Consider the following 7,103-nt stretch of genomic DNA (forward strand, 5'->3'; position numbering starts at 1 on the left):
AATATGGGACAATTTTATCGATAAAATAGGAAAAATACTTGTATATACGGATCTAGTAAATGACTAGCAAACGTTTTAGCACCGAAATATTTATAAAATTATGAGATAAAGGTTTCAAATGGCGGTTACGCCCGTTACACTTGTCCAAATTTTATTTTCGATTTTTTACTCAAAATAATTAATATGCAAACAAAATAAAAATAGATGCAAAAATTAGCAAACGACTAGCAATCGAATGACGTATTTGAAATTATTGAAATCGTTAGTTCGACAGCTGGCTTCATACCGGTCAATTGGCGCTAGTGTACGGGGAGGTCAAAACTTTTACCGATGTTGCGAAAAACGCCGGGATGGCCGCTCTCATGCTTCTCTCTGCGATTACTAACGAACTGGGGAGAAGTATTGAAAGAACGGAAATAAAGTAGGAGTACATAAAGAAAGTTGATTACAGCGCTCTCGCGACGAAAACGATAACCCTCTTGCATCTTAGGCGGCGCTGAACAGAAACACAGAATCGAAACTAAAGCAAGGATCGTTTCCTAATCTTAACATATATATGTTAAGATTCGAAAGTAATGGCACGCAGTTTCGTCAAAGCTAGGATACGTATATAAAATCACATAAAAAAATATTAGAAGCACCAAGATCCTGCTATGATCGTGCATTGACCTTCCTTATTCGTTATTTATCAAACAGCTTCCAATTCTGTTTACTTCACTTAAGTATTTTTTAAATCATTTAATACAAATTCAATGTCAAAATTAACAAATTGCAAATGGCGGATTCAATATCGTAAAATGTCTTTAAAAATATTTGAAAATGTGTGTGCGTGTTGTGTGCATGCGCTCACACATTTTAGACATTTTACTATATTGAAACCGTATGTTCACAGACAAGTTTTACATTTCCACCTAGTAAACGAGAATGGATTGAAATGGATTGAAAAAAATTTTTTTCAATATTCGCGAAAGCGAACTTTTAAAAATCTGACTCCATTTCAATGCCCAATACCTTTGTATCCATTTATAGGAATTGCATGAAGCACATTTTTTATGCCGTTCAATCAAAAAAAAGTTCAGCTTTAAAAAGTAAATTGTGAATACCAGTTAATTCAAAATTCTAGATAAAAAATGCAATTTTTTCAATCTAATAAATTTTTAAAAAATATGGTTTATAATAAAATATAGTTTTTCATGAAAATGAACCATAAACGTTATTCATAATTAAAAATTGTGCCTAGGAAATGCATTGTTTAATTCAATTTACCTTATCCAAAAAATATTATATTAATATTATATTAAAAAATTATATTATTCGTACATTATAAAATATAAATGCATTATTTCCACGAAGGCCATTTCAATTTCGATCCATAAATTTAAAAATTTTAAGGCGATACTGGAAGGTCGGATTTACCGATATTATAGTTATATGAATATCCCTGAATTGAACTGAACAGAATTGAAAATCCTTTCACAGGATTGAAATAGACATGGAATGTAGTGGTGAGACGAAGAAATTTGTAGTAAAAAAATGTAGGAAAAAAAATTAACGAATTATCTCATATTATGTAAAAAAATTATATAATTCGATATAGAAAAATGGCGATACCCCTTTATATGATCTTCAAAAATTAATTTTTTTTTTTAATTATTCTTGTCATTATTTGTCTTCCTTCAAACAGTATAACTTTTATCCGAAACTTTTCTGCATCCTTTATACTTTTTGAGGTATTTAGAAGCAAAACTTAAAAAAAAATATATATATATATATATATATATAACTTAAAGGTAACTTCCAGATTCTCAAGTCCTAATAAGAATCAAAGGATGAGGGCTTAAGTAATATCAAAACATATATTTTTACAAAAACAAAGAGAAACTCGCAGACATGATTCAACAAAGTGATAAAATCAACTGTTGCTTTTTTTGTTTAAAATATGAAGAAATATTTCCCAGATACTAGGATAATTTTAAATTACGATTTTCAGATTCAGAAAGTAAAATTAAGTAAGAAAAAAGGTAAACCCAACGTGCTTTCCAAATTGCTTAAAATGCATAAATTCCTTTCTCAAAATTATGATGTGATAAAACAATTCTACAATCGGATTCGGATTCAGTGTCTAAAAAAACTACAGGAAAAGAATAATCTCGTTATGGTGTTCGAAAAAAATCATTTTTTGTTTGAATAATGTATCAGATGCGCCATGCGACGTTTGGAAAGGACTTATCATGTATGTGAGGGGATGAAAAACTTTAGAAGTTTGCAACAGATTGTTATCTTTAATAAATCAAATGACATACAAAGGCCAATCGCAGCAATTCTCATTGTTTTCTGCAACAACAAACTTTGATTCTCATAACCTATTGATTTAAATGTAATAATTCGCAAGGACACGTATTACTCCTGCGATATAATTTCCTCTGAGGATCGCAGTATTAACGTGCTCAACGGCGCATCGTCCTTGCGATTGGCTTTCCTTTTTCTCAATATCTTGTCTCGCCTTACAAAGAGTAGCTCGCTCGTTTTCGATTGTCGAGCTTACACATGTACACGAATTTAGCATTCACGCACGCATGCATACACGCGAGAGCGCGCTAGGAGGAAAAAAAAAAAGGAAAACGCAACGCGCGGAAAGATAATTAACTCTGCTCAATCCGCTCAATCGCTGAATCTAACAATAAGTAACATCTAATTTAATGCTGTCAAAATTCTGATGGCGCCATGTGATCTCCCATCTCTTTTCTCTCTCTCTCTCTCTGTCTTTTTCAGTTTTTCTCCTTCTTTCTTTCTCTCTCCTTTTCGGTTCGCTTCTGTTGTCTCGTTTCGCCTTTTAAAATAACACAACTCCAAACTCGAGTTTCGGATCACTCAAAATGAACGAAATGCAAGTCCAAAGAGAGGGGAGGAAAGTGTACTTTAATACAGACGAGAAGAGACAGGAGAGATTTGACTGAAATCGAAATTGAGAATAGGAATAGGGAGATGAACGGAAAAAAGCTACTGAATTCACAAACTCAATTGATCATTGTCATAATAAATGCTAAAAAAAAAAAAGAAAGAAAAAAGATCAGCCGGTTTCAACGGGCCGATTCAATATAATTTTCGCTATTAATGACACCAGTACACAACTAACGCTTTGATAATAATAAGTATTAATAGTTAATCGTAGTGGTAATATAAGAATAATCATAATATTAAGAATAATGACAATATAATCGTAATATTAATAATAATAATGACAATAAGAATAAGAATAATCGCAACAACAATGCGGTTTTTCATTCTTAACTTTTTTTTCCTTTTATGAACCATAACTTCGCGCAGCGAGAAAGATTATATCGCGATTGACGAGTCGTCCTGCAACAAAAGACGTAGATCGCATCCTGTTTATGGCGCAAATGTCGGTGTTATCGCTACACATAATTGTCGCCCGCTACGTATCATATCTATGAAAAATCTACGTGACAATAATAGCGCGTGACAATGGATAACAGTGACGGTGTGTGTAACTTCATCGAATATATAGAAAACCCAAGTAAATGAAACTCCAATGCCTCTTTGCAGACACTTTCAACATTCTGGCAAAGAGGTCCTTCATTCACCAACCGCGCAACGTTCATTCATAAAACAGCAAACGAAACACCAAAAGCTACTCTGTAACAACCACTCTTTCTGTTTATGTATATTACCAAAGAAAATTAAAAAGAAAAGGAAAGCAAAAACAAAAGAACATTCGAAAGAGATAACTAATCAATGTGGTTCATATAAAATGCATTAATTTATGTGTGGCAATAGTAGTATTAATTTTTTTGTGTTGCTTTACTTCGATAGTACTTCTCTCACTAGACACGATTCAACATATAGAAAGTTCATTGTAATTATTTAATAATTGTTTTATTATTTATAATTATTCTCTTAAAGCTGTCTAAAGACTCGCTGCGTGGCAGGAGCATCATGTTTTTTTCTTCTTTCATTTATTTTATATTACTTTGCTTATTCTTACATGTATCAGACGGTATCTTCATTTCTGTTTTCTTTATATCTGTTTTTTCTCTCATTCTCTGCGTTTTTTTTCTTTTAGTTAGGTACGTTTGTAGTTGTCCCCACTTGTCAATTACACATTTGTGTTTTGCACACGCTATTGCGCATATGCATTTACTAAGACAATGTCTCCTTTCTCTAGTCACATCATAGAGGGATGTATGTGTGTATGTATGTATGTAAGTGTATATGTGTATGTGTGTCTATGTATATATTTACCTTAAATATCTACTACTTGTGGATGCTTTATGATTTGTAACTTGTATAGATCACAATATCATACCATCTGCGCCATTGAACAATTTTTTTAAGACTTTTCCTTGCCATTCTGATTTACAACTCTCCTTTGAACTACTATATGTGTCTGCACAGATTGATTCTTGCTGATCCCACTCCGCCTTTGAAAAAATCGATTAAGTTTGAGGATAAATTATAAATGTAAAGTATGATCGTGTCAATGAAAATTTGTGAACAAAAGATGGAATATGTTTCATTATCCGTTCCATTAAATGTCAACATATGATATACACACATGTACACACAACAAAGTGAATTACTAGAAATTATCATTATCAACAAATCTTAAAATATAAGTTTTATAAAAAGAAATATCTCGGATAAAATTTGCTTAGTTTTGGAAACATTCTGCAGTCAGAATTGTTTCTTTTCAAAGTTTCAAGTAATGTCTATTTTTTTAAACTAAACCAAATCTTTTTTTATATAAATCGAATTTTTCTCATTATTCAACATAAAAAAATTATTAAATTGAAAAATGAATATATAACAAAATATTTTTCATTTTACATTAGAATATATAGATATGAAGAGATTTTATACTCAATTAATGATCTAATTTTTTGTATATAGATACAATGAATCTGCAATAAATAATTGCACTTTAAATGTATTTTTTTTTTTACATCAATCGATTCTGTTCGTCATTTTATTCGTAAAATTATAAAAAAGTTATAAGTAAATAAATGCTTTACCAGATATTCATGTTTTATTCAATATATCGGGATAGACTATAAAATATTAACTATATATTTAGTCTCTAATTATTTACTTTTTAATAATTTTGTACATTAATTTTTTCACATATTCGATAATAAAGAGAATCGATTTATATTAAAGAAATATATAATTTTATTTTTGAAATAATTTTGAAAAATTTTAGAAACTTTTCATCTGACACATATTGTGTTGATCATAGATTCTCGAAACTAAATAAATTTAATTCAAAAGATTTTTCCAGAAAGCTTATATCTTAGGATTAATTGAAAATTGTATAATTTGAAGTAATTCATTCTATATACACATACATACATACATACATATATATATATATATATATATATACACACCACACACACAACACACACACACACACACACACACACACACATACACAGAATGTATCATAATTTGCAGATTATAGACAGAGTGAGCTGAACTGAATAAAAAGTTCTATATCATGTTATGATTTTCACAATAATTAATAAGATTATTAAATATTCGCAAATAAGCATTCAACCGTGCGAAGAGACAGCTCACTTTTACATGCATTCATAGTTGCATAGAAATGCGACAAGATGTTTGGCGGTGTGCTCTATAAACAGCATTGACTACGCAAAAACAGTGTGTAAATATTATACCATAAAGCAAATTTTCAAATATCTCGCTACGCTGCTAGCAACGATAAATGCGTGGGCTGTCTCTTCATGCGAATGCACGCCTATTCGCGGATGTATTTATTAATTATTATCTCAGAACTTTTCGAAATTCAGTTTAACCCGTTCTACCTGCTCATGATAGACAATTCGCGAATTATGTGTGTGCGTGCGGCATGTTGTGTGCGTGCGTGCGTGTGTATGTATGTGTGTGTGTGTGTGTGTGTGTGTCAATCATAGTGTTTAAAAAATAGAATAAAAATTAAGTTGACAAAATGTACTTAAAACGAATAGAACCGAAGTTCTTGTTTCAATATGTTTTACCCACTCGTGCGTACTTGAGAAATTATTGTATAATTTATATTTTATATATTCATCAAAACTTACGTGCTAAGTAAATTCAGACCAGCCGAAATTGCAATTTTAGAAGAAATCCAACTGAAGAATATTATTATATCGAAATCTAATAAATTTGTTACAAGAAAATAAATAAAATTTTATTCATCTCATATTGAAAAATGCGAATGCACCGATTACGCACTCAATTCAATTTCAATTTCAAATAAATACGCTTTTCTAATTAGGTTTTTTTTTTAATATGCAGCTATGTGCCTTTTTTTCCTCTCATACGCTTGCCATTTATTTCGCACCAGTGCGAAATATAGATTTAGATGAATTTGTAATTTCAATTGAAAGAAAAAACAAAAAAAAAAGAATATTATTTTATCAATATTGATATTAGCACAGCGTTGCAGAATCGAATCACATTAAGATTCTTTTTCCTTTTGGAAGATAACTCGATTACGTTATTCTACTCCCCTGTTCTCTCAGTCTCGACTGACTTTTTGAAATATTACTTCTTTTCTGTGTCGTTCGTTTTATTTCATCTTTCTTCCTGTGTCCGGTAGGAAGGGCCTAAGCAATTGCAGGTCTAACAATACTCCCAATTTAATTAATTGTACATCGTCGGATTTGCACAGCTGCCTAGGTCCGCGGACATTGGCATTTCGTTACAATTATACAGCTATATAGATTCTATATAAATACCTATTATGCACTCATATAATACATACCTAATATGCAATTGTGTTAGAAGTCGATCATCGCACGAATTTATGTAACTTAAATTACATACACGTACACACATCATTTCGTGTATCGTTCACTCTTTATGGTGGAATTATACATGTTTCATGGTGGAATATATCTTGCATCTATCGTTATTTTCTGTGGATTCTCTGTGAAAAGTGCCGAAATTGCGTGTTTGCCACTGAAGTATATGCAAGTACTGTGCGTGCGTACGTGCGTGTGTTTGCATACGTGTGTGCGTGCGTGTGTGCGGTGTGTGTGTGTGTGTGTGTGTGTGTGTGTGTGTGTGTGTGTGTGTGA

The 7,103-nt window shown here is 31.3% G+C and overlaps 1 long non-coding RNA gene across 1 annotated transcript; it reads right to left on the reverse strand.

Moving 5' to 3' along the window:
* Positions 1 to 2,262: 2,262 nt before the first annotated feature.
* Positions 2,263 to 7,074, reverse strand: LOC105449682. Its single transcript, XR_974368.1, has 2 exons — positions 6,788 to 7,074; positions 2,263 to 4,442 (listed from the first exon to the last, which is right to left on the reverse strand). It is a non-coding gene; the product is annotated as an uncharacterized LOC105449682 (long non-coding RNA).
* Positions 7,075 to 7,103: the final 29 nt, after the last annotated feature.

The sequence above is a fragment of the Wasmannia auropunctata genome, unplaced genomic scaffold (genome assembly GCF_000956235.1).
Source record: "Wasmannia auropunctata unplaced genomic scaffold, wasmannia.A_1.0 LD336074.1, whole genome shotgun sequence".
Taxonomy (NCBI): Eukaryota; Metazoa; Arthropoda; class Insecta; order Hymenoptera; family Formicidae; genus Wasmannia; species Wasmannia auropunctata.